The sequence below is a fragment of the Perissodus microlepis genome, chromosome 17 (genome assembly GCF_051167445.1).
Source record: "Perissodus microlepis isolate ML-2025 ecotype Zambia chromosome 17, ASM5116744v1, whole genome shotgun sequence".
Taxonomy (NCBI): Eukaryota; Metazoa; Chordata; class Actinopteri; order Cichliformes; family Cichlidae; genus Perissodus; species Perissodus microlepis.
The window spans coordinates 19,542,310-19,562,831 of record NC_140477.1 but is presented as its reverse complement, the minus strand read 5'-3'; the positions used below and the strand labels follow the sequence as shown (position 1 = coordinate 19,562,831).

Here is a 20,522-nt window from a genome sequence, read left to right as displayed (position 1 = left end):
AAGGCACACAATGTACTTAAAAGCAGGTGAATGGTTTCACACATTAAAGCGTGAATGTGATAAAAACGCAACACATTCTCAGCTTCAGTGTGACATTCCTTAGGTATGACACCACAAAACATATCCAAATGAACGTTTAATAAAGAGCAGTTTTCTATTATTAATATTATTTATAATTTATGATGGTGTTCTTGCATACTTCCCAATAAATAAATGGATAAATCCAATGCTTTTTTGATATTTGGTCTAAATTTTACCCAGTGCCTGTCATTTTACTGCATGAGATAACAGTAGTTGACTTTTTCAGCTTTCTGCTATGACCAATGACAGCATTAAAAATAAATAAATAAATAAACAAACACCTTTGTTTTTGTTTTAAACAATCTAAACTTCCTCCTACTTTTTTAAAAAAGTCTCAAGTTTAAAACTACACTAGGACATCAGTGTGATTGGGAAACTGATGGGCTCCTGAACATTCTTATCGTTCTTTTAGTGGTGAAATAAAGCAGCTGAAAGAAATTACAAAAAACAAAAACAACAAAAAAAAAGTGAGAAATTCACAGAATTCTCACATTAATCTTTAAAAATCTTCAAAGTGGATAAAAACTGAAGAGATGGATGGCTGGAAAGGTGGGGGTGAGCACATCTGGTTCTACTCAACGTGACTGACATTTCTCAGGGATAAAGGGAGACACAGAGAGGAGGCTTGATGGCAGCGGAATGGACTTTTACACAATATCAGTCTCTCCCGACGGGTATCTGCACAGATCAGAAGCATGTGGTGTTTGCCGAGTAAACAAAAATCCCACGACTTCCAATCTGAAGCAACCAGAAGGGTGTGGAAACCGAGCAGATGCTGTGGACTTTAAATTTATGACTTTTCCCACTGCTGTCCATTACTTTCAGCTTTAGTGACTTCAGTGGATAAAAATGTTCTTTCCTAGTTTATTATGGTCATTTTTCAATGTGCTGAACACATTCGAAATTTCCAAGTATGACTTCAAACTATTAAACTATTTTAAGTATAAACTATTTTCCAAATTTCCTTGTGTCTATATTTTAACGTTATATTTTTATGACATTCCAAGAATACCATGACAAACTCTGGGGGCGAGAGGAAGACAGACCATTTTGAAAACCTTAATTTCAGTGCTAGAAAAAAATAAAATAAAAACAAAAACAAATAAACAATTTGTCCTTTAGGATGAAAGAATTTGACTCCTATTATATGATGTCACAAGTTTAATTTGCTTCATGAATGAGACGGATTTCTCTATTTCAGGCCTAAGGCTGTGTTTGAGCTCAGCATTAGCACTGCATGCCTCTCCTTTTATTTCAGGGAGACTGACACCAATAATTCAGCAAAAGAAAAAAGTGAGTTAAAACACCCTTTGTATCGAGGACATTAAGCCTTTATATAAAAGATGGATGTAGCTTCGATTTGAGGTCCAAGTTAAATCTGCATTCTTCCTAATGGCCAGCAGGGGGAGACTCCTCTAGTCAAATAAAAAAGGTTATAAGTAAGTCTACTGGAAAACAGCTCTAGGCTTCCTTGTCCTTTGACCTCAAGGAACACAATCAATAGCAGGTTCCAAGGCTTCGGGTCTTTATAAATCACAGTCACCATTTGTGTTCAGAAATGTCGAGGTGACAGACGAGGTAAAACCCTACTGACATCCACTTCCATCGACACCATCCTCACAGATTTGTTCTTCGCTGACATCGACATTCAAACCACGTCCATGCGACAGCTTAAGATTTTCGGACACACTAGAGCAGGGGTCCCCAACCTTCTTTGCACCACGGACCGGTTTATGCCCGACAATATTTTCACGGACCGGCCTTTAAGGTGTCGCGGATAAATACAACAAAATAAAACTAGTACCGGTACCGAAAAAAAGGAGATTTATTCATAACACACGTGAAAAGACCCAGGAAAACAGAGTTAACGATAAAAACGATAACAAAATAACAATGAAAACCGATAAAAACCCTGAAAACCATACATTTCACACCTGAGCCTCAACTCTCGTGGCCCAATACCAAACGACTCACGGACTGGTACTGGTCCGAGGCCCAGGGGTTGGGGACCGCTGCACTAGAGCACAGAGCGCTCCTGTGAAAATAAAAACTTTACACCGCTCGTTTACAGAAACAGCAGCTCCGGAAAGAAAGTGAAAAGAAACTCTTTTTTCTAAGATAAAGTCAGTTGGGGACCGGTTGGTGACCGGGCAGTCTCTGAGTCTGTGTTACTGAAGCCTTAAACATAATTTTTAATGTTTTGTTGGCTCTGTTAAGGCTTTTTTGTTTTCTCCCTGTGCAGCATGATCAGTCTTAACTTCCATCTTTGGTTTGTGGGGTTAAAAAAAATAAATAAATAAATAAATATACGGAATTCCTCGTCCTCATATAAAGCACATCATATCACCTTGCAGCTGATCTCCTGTCATTACGAACATCACTGATTCGATTTACCACCCTCTCATATCAGTCTTTGCTCTCACTGGTAGTCGCTTCAATTGCTTCGCTGAAAGTTGGGAAAACTCAGGACCCAGCACAGGTTGTTTTACTCCATACTTTGTTGCTGAATGTCACCAAGTTTCTGTGGTGTGGTTGATACTTCCTGCCAATTGTTTCCTGTGCTGATGCCCGTGAATACAGAAAATAAATCACCGACAAATTCTTAAATGCAGGAGTGAGACTTGGCCGGCAGGTCCACGGCACTTCACTGCGTATGGATAAGACAAATGTTAGACAACCAGCTACAGTAGCTTGCTGGTGGAAATACAAATGGTATCAGGCTACAGTCAACTATTTACTTTTCTGATTTTTAATTAAGCTTTCCAGCTGTTGGTGCACTGATAACCACCTATCTGGGAAATATATCTGAACATCATGACTGATCACAGCAGCATAAATTACATGAAACCTACTAAGCTCCATGAGCTACAGGCTGGCATTTAGTCTCAAACATCTGCTGCTTCAGTTTGATTTCCATTAATCGTAGACGTCTATTTTTAGGCGTAAATACAACCCCTCGTGCCCCACATTCCTGTCGGCGCGGCGCTTAATCGAGCAGAAATGCAATATAAAAACTAATATTCCAAACACACGATCGAACCCCGGCCCAGAGATGCGGCACACACCCAAAGCAGCGGTGGTGAAAATCTGAACTTCTCTCTCTGTCTGCAATAGAAAATGAAATGCCAAGCCTGGCTAAGGACATAATAAAAAAGCTATTATCAGCATAAGCTTTCATCAGCACTGCATTCAGCCATGTTCAATACAAACTGATTCTCTCATCTCACGCTGTACCCATCTGAATGCTGGGATATAATAAAGGACGCAAGATAAGAGAGTGAGAGAGATCACTTCTTTCTTTTTTTTAAAAGTAGTTTTTAAATCGTGCATCAGCACATTTACAGCGAGACGAAGTTTTCATCAGCGACACACACGGATAAGATGGCCCTTGCGGACGCCGCGATAATCAGCCCGTGATTGTCAGAGTCCGATCAAGTCGGTTCATTAGTGACGAATGTACACGTCTTTGTCCGCTCCTGCTTATATCTGCATCCATTCATGAGCCTTTTCATTTTCCCGCTTTGTTGTGACTAATTATTGGTGAACTTATTCTTTCCGTGAGACTCCGTCTGTCACCTCCAGCATCACCATCCCTGAATTCAAATACAGCCTCCTCATACAAAATACAGCACAACTTTAAATTATACATATTACGATACAATATTAAAGCTATATCCAGCATATATTAAGCAATAATGAGGAGGGGCTCGCTCGAGTCAGGCCTGTCAAGTACAGAGTCAAATTGCAAAGAAAAATGTGACTGTGAATCAGCCTTCTTTTCCCCCTCTCTTGTATAAAAGCCGTGCAGAAATGTCAGGTCATTTACCGAAATCCAAGCAACCTTTACACAGAGAGCCAAATTGAGTCCATCAGGGCAGAGGTAGGTGGCACCAGCAGGTATATGAGGTAATTTATGCCATCAACTATTGGCGTTTTCTGAGCTAAAATACAATATTACCCGTCTCTAGCAGTGGGTGTGAAAATACTGTCCCCTGGATTTCACTTTGGTTGGATCTTTCGTAACAAAATACCATCTGCAGGCCAAATTGCCCCTCGGGGACATTAAAGCTCTGTTCCAATCTAGTCTACTCGACAATGTTATTACCAATAACAGTAATGGCAAATGCAGAGGGGGGGGCATGAGGGAGTGGAAAGGGTAGCACAGTGAGAGAGAAAGAGAGAGAGGAGGCAGATGAAGAAGATAAAGTGTAAAAGAACAACTGAAAGTTGGTTTAGCTGGTGATTTGCAGATTTCTATTTTGCTCTGTCCAGTATAGCTTATTTTCTCCATGAACAGTTGTATGTCCTGTATCTATTATCAATAAATGCAGAGAAATCTTCTTATAGAGATAAAGAAACCAATGCGGATGTGCCAAAAATTGCAGTTCCTCAGACGTCCACATGAGGCTGACTCCAAAAGCGAGTCAGCCTCCACAAACTCCCACGTGAAGATTCCCAACTTTACAGCAGGAATAAAGACGCCACAAAAAAACTTCCAGAACCAGTTTTTAGTTAACCTTACAGGACATCTAATATCTATTTTTATGTTATTCTCCTGAATAAAAGATAGTGATGGTAAATGCACAAATTAATCTATTACTGTACCGTTTAACTTTTATATAGTCGTGTGAAAAACCATGTACAGCCTCACCCCTTTCATAAGAGTTAATAAGGACAGCAGCAGCCAGGTGGTGCTAATCAAATGCTCAACTGATTGTCACAAAGTGGGGCCACCTCAATAAAAGTTTTGACAGTTTGCTGGTCTGTAGTGTTCAGCAATGTGTTAACACAATATCACAGTCTTCCCTGGATTGGAACTCACAGCAAATTCACTGCAAAGTGAGACAGAGCAACTCAGAGGAACTGCAAAAACCCACAAGTTACATCTCTGACTCTACAGGCCTCAGTTAGCATGTTAATTAAAAAAAAAAAAATTTTTTTAAACATGGCAGTATGGCTTAGCTTTCCAAAGTTGCTTCTGAACCAACCAAGCAAGACTTCAACCAAGACTTCTGGAACAACGTCCTTTTTATTTGGGCTTGTTTTACAGCCACAGGGCCTGGGAACCATGAACTCTTCTGTACACCAAACTATTCTAGAGTCAAATGACGTGGTCCACCTTGTAGCTAAAGCTGGACTAAAAGTTGTTTATGGGGTAGGACAATGATCCCAAGAATGGCAGCAGATCTCTGACAGAATGGCTGAAAAACAAACGACACAGAATTCCAGTCAATGTTCAGACCCGACTAAAATGCTGCGGAGGCGAATGTGCATAAATAAATGCCCACAAACCTCAATGAACCTGTATCCATATTGCTATTGAAATTGGTTCTGCAAGTTACCAAATCATGGAGTTTACTTCAGCATCAAATCAATCAGGTGTTGACTGTCTGTGATAGGAACACTTAAAGGACCTGCTAATATATTTGGCACATTTAACTGTGTCCATTTATAAAAATGTGAACTAACAAACAAGAAAGTCTCTGGAGCTGTAGCCCGCCACTAAGTGCAGCCGTCTACCATAGCAAACCTTATTTTTTTCTCTCCGTTAAATCTTAAAGTCAAACACTGCACTTTGAATTCCAAGCCACTCCTAATGTTGTGTGTCTAACCAGGAAATAAATCTCTTTCATCCATCCACTGCTTGTTGCATCCTTTTCACCGCGCTCACACGTAGGCGTTCAGTCCCTGTATGCACAATTGCTTCCTCCTGACAGTCATTCTCACTGCCAGAGAGCCTTTTCTGCAGGGCAAATTTGAAGAAGGAACTCGGAAATCTTTTTGTTAATAGAGGCCTGTGCAATCACGGAAGCTCTGTGATATAATAAAGGAGAAGCGGTGCAATACAAAAAGGTATACGTGAGCATGTTGGTACTGTATCCGAGCGGCTGCTTTTTGTGTCGGACATAAATCCTGTTTGATCAAATTCATTCCAGAGTGAATGCATCTGGAAAGAAACTGCAGCTGATGCTCTTCTATGCATGCACTATATGTGCAATAATTCAGCGCAGACATTGCTGGAGCTAGTAAGGAGCTGCTGGACTTGTTAACAGTAACGATGACAGTCTCTGTCCTCTCCAGCGCGAGTCGAGTTTACAGTATGGAGCCAGGCCTCGCAGCTGTGGCTCCCCTCCGAGACGCGCAAACACCCACACCGAAATGAAGACGCAGACACACTGAACTTCCTCCTCCAAAACAAACCAGCGCTTTCCTGTGCAGCTCCCAGAGGAGCGTGGGTGTGCGTGTGCAGGAAAAAGCATGTGAACTAATATAAATACATAAACACAGCTATTATAAACACACATAAATTTAAAAAAGAAAAGAAAAAAGAAGCTGTTTACAATTACATTTATAAGCTTTATGACCTGACATATGTTTTGGAGTTTTACAGGAACTTAAGATGCAGTTTACGTGTTTAGTGAATTTTTATCTTTTAATGGCGTCTTTTTAAACAGCCTTACTGCACTGCTGACTTTTCCAGACATTACTCAATAATGCACAGTCAGAACTTTAACTTGTATCATATCTGTATGACGGGCCAGCTGAGCGCTCTACATCCAGGCAGCACCCTTGCCTAAAGCAAAGGAGTAAACTAAGAGTATTCCCGGTAGTAGGAACATGTTTGTGCAAGATGGAAGCACGAATGACCTGAGAACAATCCAATTCTCCTGAAATTTTCTTGAGTTCTTGGTGAAAACACGACTACTCAGCCATAACCCTTCAGAGAGAAGGATTTGGGATCAGTAGGTTTAAAGCCTCTGGGGTAAATGAAGAGTTAAAGTTAAGGTTTTGTTTCGGAGAGTTTGTTGGGTCATCTTTGTTTAGAAGGCTTCACTGCTGAACATTTGGTACTTGTCGCAGTCACTAGCATTACAGCCAGCCCATTGCAACCCTTGAACAATTCCTTGAACTAGCTGTGTATACAACCCAAAAACCGCAATTTACAAAAACCAGCAAGAAAATTACAACACTTCACTCAACAGCATCTAAAGTGTATTTAAAAACACCACAAACTGCACGTGTGCATTTCAACAAACAGTGTTCGTCTTAACCGTTGTCTATGTACAGAAGTTCTTGGAGTTCCCATCTCAGTGGTCTGAAATTTGAGCCTCCACATTTGGTCAGGAGGCTCCTGGGAATATACGGCCGGGATGATGAGAGGGTGGCTGAATACTGGATGTGGAGAAGCGTGTCTTCCTAACACAGGCTGGATCAAAGAAAGAGAATATGGATAATGCACTACCTGGGGTCAACAGAGGTCTTCCCTGTGTGTATAAATTTTAAGTATGAACAGCACTGCTTTTGAATTGTAACTATAGGGCTGGGCATCTGTCGATCGCTACCATTTACAGCCTGATGTTTTAGCTGAATGCACACTTTGAAATGTGTAAGTATTGGTGATTGTAAAATGAATTAAATGAGGCAACAACAACATTTTTACTAAAACTGGATGATGAAAGCTTCAAAACTTTAGGGATTGGTGAACAACCAGTGACTTTTTAACAGTTTTATGCATTTACACTCAGAAGTGATCACTTGATGTCACGAGTCTGATGTTTAGTTCTAATTAATGGAAAAATGTGTGGAAATCTATGTTAGATGCAGCTAATTGATGCATTTTTATTTGCTCATCTGTGAAAGCCACAGTTTCAAATTGCTCACATTACCGCAATGCACACTTTTATGTTACCCATCTGCCCATGTTCATTTCATTTCCAGTCCACTGCAAAAACACACAAGTTACCTGATGTGTTTAGTTCTCTGTTGACCTCTTTTATAAGGCCAATTATTCACTTTCGGTTTTCTATATTTTCTGCATTTTGTGGTGGACCTAAGCTCCTGTTCCCCCTTTTCATCACTATTTGGTCTCAATTATTGTCAGTCACTCACTCATGACCCTGTGTTTATTACCTTATTTGTTAGTCTGATCAACAAATATAAAAACATGTAAGCACTGTTTGACAAACTCAACTTAAAGTCCATTTAATGGGTTTTTTCCAGAGCTTTCAACCACAGAAATCGACCCATGTGCACACCGGTTACAGTTTAAAGTCCCACACCAGCCTACAAACCTTCAATCTGAGGCTGACTGCTGTCAGTCCCGAGTGGGATCACGATTGTTCAGAGATGGATCGCCTCCAAACAGCACTAACCATGGCACGGTTACAATTGTGAGCCTCACATTAAGGTCCTGCATTTGAATCCAGGCTGGGGCCTCTTAATACAAATCTTCTAGCAAACAGCAATTCTCCCGACCCCCCCAGTTGCAAAGAATTTGGATCCTGTGAGTGAGCCCTAATAATCTCACACTATTCCACTGATGTTCAGGTGGCAGAATTGCAAAAATAGCAAAAGACAGGAAAGAAGATTATAACATGGATGCAGAAAAAAAAAAAAAAAAAAAAAAAAAAAAAAAAGCACCAGGCTTTGATTTTCTGTTCAAACTGGGCATCAGCGGGAGCTCTTCTGATTTAAGGTGAAACAGCCGAGTGGAAATGTTCCACTTCAAAGGATTTACCACCTGATATGATCTCGACTCTGTTCAATACACACTGTTAAATACTAACAGACAGTCTTTTGTTGTACTTAAGACTGTTTATGATAAGCATCAGCACAGCTCCACAACTGTTTCATTACTGCAGAACTACTTCCTGTGTTGGAGGCGTTATCAGACGCCCCTTCCTGTGCTCTCTCCATCACCCTGACAGCCTCCCGTGTGTGTTGCAGAAATACTGCATGTTTCTGTGTCCATTATGAGGCTAAATAATAAGAAGGCACTTAAGCAAAAGGTATGTGTTGACACAGCAACTTCACTTTAATGAAGCGACTTTGAGAATTTTATATGATATAGCCCACAGAAAGAAAAGCAGTAGGTCTTTGTCTGAGTGGAGGAATTTATCAATAAAATACCACAGCGCTCTTACACTGTACCCCGTGAGGGTGTAATACTCATTATACAACAGAAAGCTACGAGGAAAAACTTGTTGGACTGATGAAAAGCAGAACCAGCATTTTTACATTCTTACCACTAACTAACTGCAGAAGATCTCTGTGGCCATTTTTGAAACAGTGTTTTCCAATCCCATGCAAAGCAGACCTACTCCAGGCCACAGGTATTGGCCACCCCTACCAACATCATTGTACTAGAGTACAGTCTTGCAGTGGCCAACAACACTGCATGAGAGCACGGACAGGACCAGCAGCAACATAACTTCATGCATTTACTGACGTGTAATGCAACTTTCTGCTTCTACTCCACTAAATATTATATTTTATACTCTACGTTACTTTAAATTACTTTAAAGCTTTAAAAAGTCAGCTTTTACAGTCATTTTACAGATATGTTGCATTATTACATAAAAAGCAAAGTAGAAACATAATTTTCTATAATTGCTATTTGATTTTCAAAGTGCATGTATTCTCATTATACAACTTCTGGACTTATAAGCTACTGAAGTAAGTAAACATTAAAATGTACCCAAGTAAAAAATCTGAATAATCTTTATTTACCACTTTGCAAACTGGTGAATGTACCACAGCATTGTGTTTAAGCAGTTTTTCAAGCAATGAACAGACAACAGGACGCTCAACAAGATGTGTTCACCTTTAAGTTTTCATGGTTTGTGTCTTCATCAGTGTCAGTGAAGCCCACTACAGCCGGATCAATGACTGTGCTCTGACCTGTCAGTCATGTTTTTATCATCGGTGTAAAAAGCTAACACAGCCAAAATCAATGTTCAGCTGACAGGAAACTTAATTCAGAGTTAACTCCAGTGTTTGACCTGCTGTTTGCACCACATAAAAGGTCAGGTGGAGATAAGAGTCACAGGGATTCATCTTCTGTCTCACAATCCCTCAATCACTGATCCGTTTTACCAGTTCTGAGTCATAGTTTGCTCCGATATATTAAAAAGCTACAAAAGCCAAAATTTGATTTCTTTAAATAAAAGTTTTAAACTTAGGTTTAAAATGAATTTGTATATTAAAATAGTGCCCCCTTTCTGCAGCTGATTTTACCACTGCTTTCCAAAACAGGACATAAGAAGTACTGATAAGTATAACAGAAGGGAAGTTTACAGTTTAATGCTGCTTTAGGCTCAGATTGCTGTGGGACTTCCCACAATGCACTGAGGACTTCTCCTTGTGGCATTTACATGACACTGTGCATGTTTTGTCTTTCATGTAGTTTGTTTTTTGTCCTGACTGACGTCCCCGTTCTCCAAGATGTTTGCCCCTCCTTGAGCCTATTTCTGCAGGAGCTCCCTTCCTGCTTGAAGGGAGTTTTTCCTCTCCACTGTCACTAAGTGCATGTTCAAAGGGGAACGCCTAATTGTTGGGGTTCCCCATCTAATATTGCAGGGTCTTTATCTAAGAAAATTAAGCACCTTGGAACAACTGTTGCTGTGAACTCGAGCTGTTTAAATAAGATTTGAATTAAACTGACGCTCGCATCCAAACACTTCTGAATAGAGTAAAATATGTTAAAATGTTTCTCCCAGTGCTCCCAGAGGTATACGGATGTTTTAAATCATAGAAAATGTGAGGACCTACATGAAGCAATCAGATGAAAGACTGCTAGCACCCTCAGAATGAACAAACAGATGGGGTTCAGTTGAGTTCTCAAGCAGGCAGACCACCAAATCAAAAAAAAAAAAAAAAAAAAAAAATCAATATTTTCCTTCAATCACAAGTCTACCACTGAGGTCGTCATTGAAATAACATCATCAGGTGGCTGAAAGCATGTCCTGAGTGAAGCTCTGATTAGAGATCTTAGAAGGAAAAGAGGGAAGATTAGGGTGGAGGTGATCAAATCTTACCTGTTCAGTGATGAAGCCTGTTGAACCCTGATGACATGAAGAACCTCTCTCTCCTCACCTATGAAAGACACAAGAGTTGAGTTTGTTATTTCCTTTAGTTATACTTTGTAAACTTATTGATCAAAGCTTCAAACATAAATGCATATTTTTGGGTTCAATGGTTTAAACATTCAAAAACGTTGCTTCTGTGTGAACGCGGCCCGGCGAATCACTCGTAGCTTTAAATCTGAACTCGCTAATTAACTCTCCCACGGAGTTCGACTTGAAACACACAAATTAACAAAATTGAAGCGATGAGGTTTACGCCGGCATTTGATAGAAGGTTAATTATGCTCAGAAACAGCTGAAAAACAGGAGAAAGAAGCAGCCAGGAAGTAAACTTCAGAGGAGACGACACCCCCACACACCAACGCTGCTCATATACACACACATGCTAATTACGCCTAATGCAGGAATCACTCAGCCTCCAACTTTTTTGTGACTCAGCTCAATCAGACTTTAGTAGTCCATGTGATCTGGACCAAACTAATCAACCACCTACACTACCAATCAGCCACGAGTCAGAACACTTAACTCCACAGCCTGGCAGGGTGACCAAGCTCAGATTAACGCAGTCTTCAGTACTTCACAGTTACCCCTGATTAAAGTGATTTCATGCCATTCATGACACGGCGCCCCGATAATTGCTCTTAACATGCAGGAATTTCCATCGCACTTCACACAAAGGGAACTTTTAAAAAACGCTTAACATGAATCTCATAGAAAATGCATTAAATGCACCATTAGCTCAATTTAAAAGCTCAAAGGCAACAGAGAGCTGTTCATATAAGCCAAATGTCTGAAAAATATGGACGAGACAACTGAAACTCTACACACTAAAGTCCACGGAAAGACTCCATCTGATAATCTGTCCTTCAGAAAGCAACGATTTGACTGATCAGAGTTATGAGTTATGAAGTTGAACCTGTTTTTTCCTTCTATGGACAAACAGTTCAGTTTTCTCAAGTTCTCTTCTGCACAAGTTTTTTGGTGTCAGTGCCAATAAACAGAGTTTCTGACAATGTGTGCAGCATAAACGTTATAAAAACGGCACATTTTAACCGAAACCGCAATCTTTCACTGAATCTAACCAAGTGGTTTTATGCAGGACATGAAGCTCCCAAAGCAGCTCCCGATGAATCAGTGATTCCTCGAACGCTACCCCTCCTCCAGCCTCCCAGTGTGGACACCTGTGGCATATCTGTGAGGCATCAGAGAGGATTTTTAAACCTCTACCTAGCCATGAAATGAAAATCTTTAGATTTAGAATATGTTCTGTGAGGTGTGCTGTGGGCAGAAATAAGCAGCGCCCCTGGAGCAAACAGCACAAAGAAGAGGTTCACCTGGGTTCAGAAAGGAAACCTGTTGCCAGACCTGAGCTGTGGAGCGCTCCGCCTGCTCCTCTGAGGTCTGGTGAGTCTGGACTTACTCCACTCTTAGTTCTGTAGTATTTTGCCTCCAATGAGTGTAAATGTCATTTTTGTATTTTGTACATTTTGTTCTTTTATATTCTTTCATCCGCTGTCCCCCTTTTTTTTTTTTTTTTTTTTTAAGATTTTGCACCATCTGAGATCAGTTTTGTAAAGTGCTTTGTCTTGGAAAAGCACCGCATAAATAAATAAATATGGTTTGCTCCCTCTCGCTGTGAGGCAGCAGCGCCAACAACCGAGCCACGCTGCGGCCCGTTTGATTCCTAGAGATGAGAATGATTTGTAAATGTAAAACGTTTTGTGTGCACATGCTGACATCAATAATCGGCTCTTCCCCTTGAAGTGGATTACGTGACGCTTCTCTGTGTCGCTGAAGTTTAGGTGCCTGTCAGGTGTCCATCTGCGAGCAGCGTGCTTATGATCAGCATTTTTAACAATCTGCCAAATCAAACATGCGGAGCTACCCAGTGTGGCGACTCCTTGTGATTAAGGCGGCGTCTGAAAGAAGATTTTGGATGCGTGTGAAGACTTCAATGAATCAAAGCAACAAGTCAAAGACATGGTAACATCTATTAATATCTACAGGTCTTAAAAAGTAGTGGTTAACGGCTACGATTTCAGTTAAGTCTGTTTTCACTTCTTTTAAAAATAAAAAAAGATAATTCGTATTAGCTTTGATATTCCTCAGAGTGTACCCCTGGGAAGTTGTTGCTGGTGATTAGTGCCGATCCTATAAATACACACGATACAAACTCTGCTGGGTAAACATGCATCCAGCTGCCGAGTGTCAAACGATTAGCCTCTGTTTGACCTGCAGCCCAGCGATAAGTTATTTCCTCAAACATTCACACGCCCGACTTGGCTGTTTGTTCTGGAGGAAAAAACCCAGAGGGCCTGCTTAAATTTGCTGCATTGTTTAGCTGAAAGATGGCAGTTTAACGACTGAATTCCTCGTTAAATATGTTGCTTATTAATCCTTCATCTTGTGAGGCATTGAAAATTGAGGCATTGAAATTTTTGAGGCCTTCTGAAATCGGCTTGCGTGCGTCTCAGTTCAGGCGTTGCAGCTGGAAATTCTCCATCTAAACTTTAATAACTTTGGTTATCTTTCTACAAACATTTCCTTCTCTCCGTGGAGCACTGAGTGCTGAAATATAAACGAATGATTCTGTTAACTCTAACTGGAGGTCAAACCAGTGATTATTTTCATTATGGATTCATCTTCTAATTACTACCTTATAAAATCCACCAGGCCTTTAGTCTCAGGCTAAAGATATTTAAATGTAAGGTTTCATAAAAGACAAATAAGCAAAATCCTGACACCGCATGAGCTGGAAAAGAGAAAATAGTTACTGATTAATTTTCTTTCCTTTTGCTTTTTCGTTTTGCTCCTCTGCATTAGAGCACGGTGACTAAAAAGGCCAGATTCTTTAGGAGTATATCTGCTGGTGATCCCATTTGTTTAATGGAAAGAACTGAAGCTAAATTAAACTTTATTTGAAAGGAAATGCAAGATTTAGTTGAAAATGACAAAGAAAAAAGCGACTTAAAAAGATAAGAAAGCTGTCAGTTAATATTTTCTATTGCTTGATCCTCAGTCCATTCATAATGCATGACAGGAGATCATTTTAACGCTCTCTGGACTCTGATGTTGGAGGTGATCTGGACCTTTTCCCCATTTCATGCATGAAATAAAAAGCTGCTTTGATCAAATTTGAAAAAACACGCGCTTTAATGAAAGCTGAATCAAAGCGTTCCTGAATCCAATTCTGTCTTATCGTCAGTTTACCTGTATCGCTTTTATTTGAACTGCAGTGTGAGCAAGAAGTCAGAGTAGTTCCAGGTGGATACTGGACTCCACTGGGGGCTCCTTTTGTTACAGATTCATAACTTTTTATGGAACGAATTTCAAGTCAAAGCCGACGTGCGTCTGACTCTGTAGTCTCAAGGTTGCATTAGCATTTTGCAGGTGATGTGGTGCCTCTGGTTTCATGACTCTTTGCAGACTAGAGAAAAGCATATTGGGGTATGGTTCATGAGAGGGGAAAGGAGAAGTCAAAAGTCACAGCTCCTATTTCCCTGCCCTGATCTATGGCCACGAACTGAGAAAAAGAAGAAAGAACAAGATAGCAGATTCCCTCAAAAGCCAAAAGCGACACCACAGCCGACGCGAGTCTCAATGAGAGCTGAAGCTACTGTTGACCAACTTATGAGTAGATAGTAAACACATTAGATCTTACTAGGAATGAAATAATGCTGGATATCTGCACTGATATGGACTTGGTTACATGTTAGGAATGAAAGAATGCCACATCGTTTGACCGAAATGAAAATCATCAACCTACAGAGGGCTGAATTCAAAACCACCCTGAAAACCAAAGAGCAGAGCATTTTGCCAAAACGTCACTGCAGCAAGTATGGTGTCCTGGGGGATCTCCTCTTGGATCAGGACCATCACTGAACTCTTGGACAGTGTGAGGTGCAACCTGGAAGCGTTGGATGGATCAAAACATAATGTCGATGAGGTGTTCTATTGGATTTTGTTCAGGTGAGCATTAGTCAGCCAGTCACTGCCTTCATCCTCCAGGAACTACTTGCATAATCTCACCACATGAGTCACGGCATTGTCGTCTACTAGGAGGAACCCAGGGCCCACTGCACCAGTCTGACAGTGGGTCCAAGGATTTCACCCAGATACCTGATGGCTGTCAGAGTGTTGTTGTAAACTGTGTAGAAGTCTGTGCCCTCAAATGTTATGCTTCTCCAGACCATCTCTGACCCACCATGGAACCTGTCATGCTCAACAATGTTAGAGGCAGCATAACTGGTGTAAAACCAATGGTCAGCTATGTTTCTCTATAAATGTGGAGAGAGCTTTCAGGTAAGGTGAGGAGCTCAGTTATTTGGCAGCAGAAAAAGAATCTTAACACTTTCACTTTTTAATCAACTGGATACTTTGCATTCCTTCAACATTCTGTCAATCGATCTTGCATGTACCATGGGGTAAATACAACCTTCTGTACTGCAGCACAGCATCCTTGAGACTTAAGCAGTCTATTATTCAAAGGGAGTGGGTGTTCATGTTTCTGTCTCGCTTGTTCTCCATAGTGGGACGGGCTTATATACACCGCTATGTATTTTCTGAAAAGACACAGACACATATGTGGAAGTTGAGTTTTTCCACTTAGAATTGAATCAAAGAAAAAATCTGTCACAATGAGACAGTAACACTGACAGTTTCTTTTATTAAACACTCTGTAACAGAGGACAGGTTGACAGCATGATTACCTCTTTACTGTTTTTATTGTATTTAAGGCAACACTTGTCTCATCCACTTTCTTAGTGCACCTTATAAAAATCATACCCAGGCTTTCCAACCCCACAGAACAGCTTGAGGTGTCTGCACACTATTTTCAGCACAGATTTCAAGGTTTTGGGTTGCTTTATATGCCTTTAATATCAAGTTAGATAGACAACGGAGAACATCAAGAAAACTGGATAGAGTTCCCTCCTCAAACCCCATCTGAACTCAATTATGCAAGGCGTGATGAAAAAAGTTCCAGAAATCAGCCCATTAAAATAAATAAAAACATATTTTACCACATTTCCTCTCAAAACTCCTCTTCACATGCACCTTTTTCAGTACAGCCATTACTTTTCAACATCCTCCCAGTTAGTTCTGCTCACTGCAATCCTCAGCATCAAGTCTGTGTCATACTGACCTGGCTTTTATCGACAGGATCGTGTGATGACAGCTGGGTCGTTTTGTGGTCGTTAGCAACTTTCAGTGGGAGAATTTTTTAGTTTTTAAGACCAAAGCTCTAAGGCAAATGCTTTTTCCAATGCTCACAGAGACCACAGACACGTAAGTTTACTACGACAACTAAAGGTGGTTTTTTTTGGCCATTCCTTTCCTAATAGCAAGATTTGGCTCCCCGGGAAATCTGTCCACTTTCTTTCTGCCATCCATCCATCGCTCATTATTCACACAGCACTCTGAGAATCCCAGACTTTCCTCTTCCAGGCCACCTCCTCTGGCTCTACTGAGGAGCACTGAGGTGTTCCCAAACCAGCAGGGAGGTAATCTCCTTAGCATGGCCTTGATCTTCTCCGGGACCTCCTCCTGGAAGGACTCCCCCAAAACTCATCCTTTAGGAGACATACAGGAGGCACCCAAGTTGCCCAAACCTCTAAAACTTTCTCCTTTTGATGGGGAGAGGTAGCCGTTCACATCACTGTAGATGTTGCACCAATCCCACTCCATACTCATAAATAACACCAAAAGATACTTAAACTCCTCCACATGGGGCAAAAGTTCACCAGCGACCTGGAGTGGGCACTCCAGCCGATTCCAACTGAGAACAAAGGCCTCAGACTTGGAGCTCATTCACAGCCTAACCACTTCACATTTGGCTGCAGACAGTCACAGTGCAAGCAAGGCTCAATGAAGCCAACAGAACCACATCATCTGCAAAAAGCAGATGATGAAAAACTGAACACCACACCCTCCACCCTTTGATTGCACCAAGAAATTCTGTCCAACTACACAGGACTAAGAACAGGACTGTCACCAAGTGATCTCCACCTAACAGTTCTGTTCGAATCTGTTCAAACATGCACAAGAAAGGGACCCTGAAGAGGAGACTGGCCACATTTAATTATAGTAGTTATGGTTTTTAATTTTTGTCAGCCGGCACCTAGAACTATTTCTAACTGATAGTTTCAGGAGGAACTTTGCTCCCGAAGGTAGACACAGAGGCTGGTTTTAGCACTTAATGATGAAGCCATTTCCCTCTAAAGCTTGTGGAGACAGAAACAAGATAAAACAGAACAAATTTTGTGTTTGAAAATGTGTCAACAAAAGAAAAAAGTCAAGCTGAATGTCCTGTAGTGGTTGAAAGCACAGTTAACCTCTGCCATGTACACTCACATCACTGCTGGTTCTGAGTTTAAAGTCAAGAACACTTTCCAGCTCGGTGTTAAGTTACTCATAGCATAGATATTAAGGACGCCCCTGGTGGCTGGAAATCCAATAAAGGGAGTTAACGCTTGCTTTCTTGGAATTTCCCTCCCCTATAACACTGAGACCATATCAAATGACTGGTGCTGACAGCAAAAGCGAGAAGATAAGTATGAGTGTGTCAAGACACAGGAGTGAGGTAAACATATACACACAACGAGACGCAGAAAGTGCAGAGAAAACATAAAAAAAACAAGCTGAACAAAAACCCACAAGAGGACGAGGAAGACAAAGAGATTTAGGTTCAACATGTGCAAAATGAAACCTGCATGAGTGTACTGTAAACACACACTGCTGCTGCAGCTGCATGACAGATGGAGAACAAGTGCTGAATGCTGTGATGTGATTTACAGGTTGATGTGCTTTTCCTCGCAGAGATTGTCACGATAGTTTATTGTACTTTAAGTCTTCTAAATCAACACACACACACACACACACACACACACACACCCCCCGAGTGGAGAGGAGTCTTGTAAATCAGTTTTGCTAGCTGGTTTTTATCCGAGAAATGCGAGCTATGAGAGCAGGGCGGTACAGCGAGCTCAAAGCTGTGCAGCCGAGCCGTCTTCCCCCTTCAATGACTCACACGCAGGCGCTGCCTCGCTGAACAGCAGGAAGGAGGCGAGCGGCTGCCAGGTTGAGGTAAGAACAGCATCATGCTGCGCAATTAATGATGAAACATGATGAAAATACACTGTATGCCTTACTAATGTCTGAACACCATCATATCCACACATAACCGACTCAGCTGCTGCCAAACTAGTTAGATGGGTTAATTTCAGACCAGTCCAGACAGCTTTTGCAATCACCCAAAAATCTAGATGGTGCTGAAATGATCTTTTTTTTTCCCTTTTTTTTTTAAGCTCTCAAGTGCATCCCGTCTCGAGTTGCCTTTATACAAGCGACACAGGTGTTCTTTAGGCCACAGTCAGTGACAACCACCCTCCGGAACCCCAGTTTGCAAAGGGAAACATAAAATCACACTGAAAATGCTCAAAAGAGCAAAAAACAACCTAAACATGGTTAAAAGGTTGAATTCAGTGGTGTTGTGGAAATCTGTCCTACCTCACAAACCATCCAACCTGTTGTTTCTGCACATATGCACAACACAAAACCCTAATTTACTTCATTGTTTTGAACCCATTGTAAATATTTGTTATGTTATGGTGAGGATTAGGGTTAGGTTTAGTTAGAAGTCACCATCAAATTATAATACGGGTAGGACGATTTGCCAAAGTAGGACGGTTTCTCAGAACAGTGGCTCAAGTCAGTAGCCAGCAGCCACATCCCCAATTAAAGACAGCTTAAGGCCTCACTTAAACAAGTGAGTTATAAAAATACCAACTGCTTGTAGAGTCATCGTGAAAGGTGAAATTAACCATATTTCATATCAGGACGTAAATTGGACGTAAAGTTGGACATTTTAACATAACCTATTGGGACTGACAAGCTTTTAGAGCCTCAAGTGGACATGAGAGGAACTGCAGTTGCGCTTGACTGCCTGCAAGCAATGCATTAACCAGCCACTACTTATATCTAAAGTACTTTTCAGTGCTTTAATTACTGATCGCCCATAGAGAGCGTGTCTCAGCTCATTTAGTTTTAAACTCCACCTACAGTCCAATTTGATTTTGAGCGGGCTGAACCAATAAAACCATCGTGTGTCAAGAAGTACAACCTTTTTCTTCTTCTCAACCTCTTTAATGTACAGCTGAGAGAGGTTATAAAAAAAATACCTGTAATTTTAAGAGTAGATCTAAGTTCTTCCACATTTTCTCATTCTGACATTACACCCACAATATAATGCAACAGTGGCTCTTTAAAGGCACAAGCCTTCACATGCTGGACACTCTGAAACTAAACACGGAAAGTCTTTTACTTTTTTATAAAATAGTAGTGCACTTTATTGAAAAACTTTAATTATTAATGACTTCACTGCAATTTTCTCACTTTGTAAAGTCGTCCGGCGGCCCAGACTGGAGCCTCTGATGGGCTGTAAGTTTGACACCTCGGCCCTTCAAAGGTGACTCTCAAAAGCTTGCACTTTAATTCTTTGTGAAATGTGACAGCCACAGCCAGCAATATAGAGCCGAAACCATTTTCGATTACTGGCTTAGTCCACTACAGAAACTTAATTGCCACTATTCTTATAATCATTTTAAATCCCTTTTCAAGCATAAAAAGGCTTTTGTCTCTCGGTGTTTCAGACCGCTGCGCATGGAAATGGTAAATGGCCTGTATTTATATAGCGCTTTACTAGCCTAAGCACCCCAAAGCGCTTTACACAACCAGTCACCCACCCATTCACACACTGGTGATGGTAAGCTACATTGTAACCACAGCCACCCTGGGGCGCACTGACAGAGGCGAGGCTGCCGGACACTGGCGCCACCAGGCCCTCTGACCACCACCAGTAGGCAATGGGTGAAGTGGCTCGCCCAAGGACACAACGACCGTCCTGTCCAAGCTGGGGGCTCGAACCGACAACCTTCCGATTACAAGGCGAACTCCCAACTCTTGAGCCACGATCGCCCACACGATCAAGTCATGCAAAGATGTTAACTGTGCTCTATTTTTATATATTCTGACAGTGACAGACTGTTGTTTTTACAATCTGTCAAAGCAGAGCATTGATGGAATTCCCTGCAGCACGATCCGCCTCTTCGCTGTTAGTCTGAATGTCGGGTTTGGTCCACAATGGGCGAGACCCTCTTCATACCAGCATAGCTTATTGGCCAATTTTATATTTAGTCCTTCATTGTGGGTGTTTTGTAACTTGTGCCTTTAAGATTTACTGTGGCATGTTCCTCTAACAGCAAATTACCAACTGCTGTCAGAAAGGGAACAAAAAGTGGTTATTATTAGTCCTAAAAAGCCTCTGTTTGTGTTTCTGAAGGGAACACCTTATCTTTAACACGTATTGCAGCTCACAACTTGTGTGTGTGTTTTCTTCTTGTGTTTTTAAATAAGAGATTAGTGTAAAAAGTGGCGGTGTTTTTGAAAAAAACACCATTTATCCATCAGCCTTAACCTCCCTTTCACTTCCTTTTGCCTCTCATTGGCTCACACTCTGTTTTCTCTCCGAATCCTTCACAGCCTCACTGTTACTGCTCAAACTGTGTGGTTAATCCACTG

The 20,522-nt window shown here is 41.1% G+C and overlaps 1 protein-coding gene across 1 annotated transcript in view; it reads right to left on the bottom strand.

Annotated features, from left to right (window-relative positions):
- Nucleotides 1-20,522, bottom strand: part of plxnb2a.1 (plexin b2a, tandem duplicate 1) — a 222,397-nt gene that overhangs the window by 143,246 nt on the left and 58,629 nt on the right. The window contains exon 2 of the mRNA XM_084910354.1: nt 10,899-10,956. The gene's annotated coding sequence lies outside the window, so the exon portion shown is untranslated. The remainder of the gene's footprint in view (nt 1-10,898; nt 10,957-20,522) is intronic.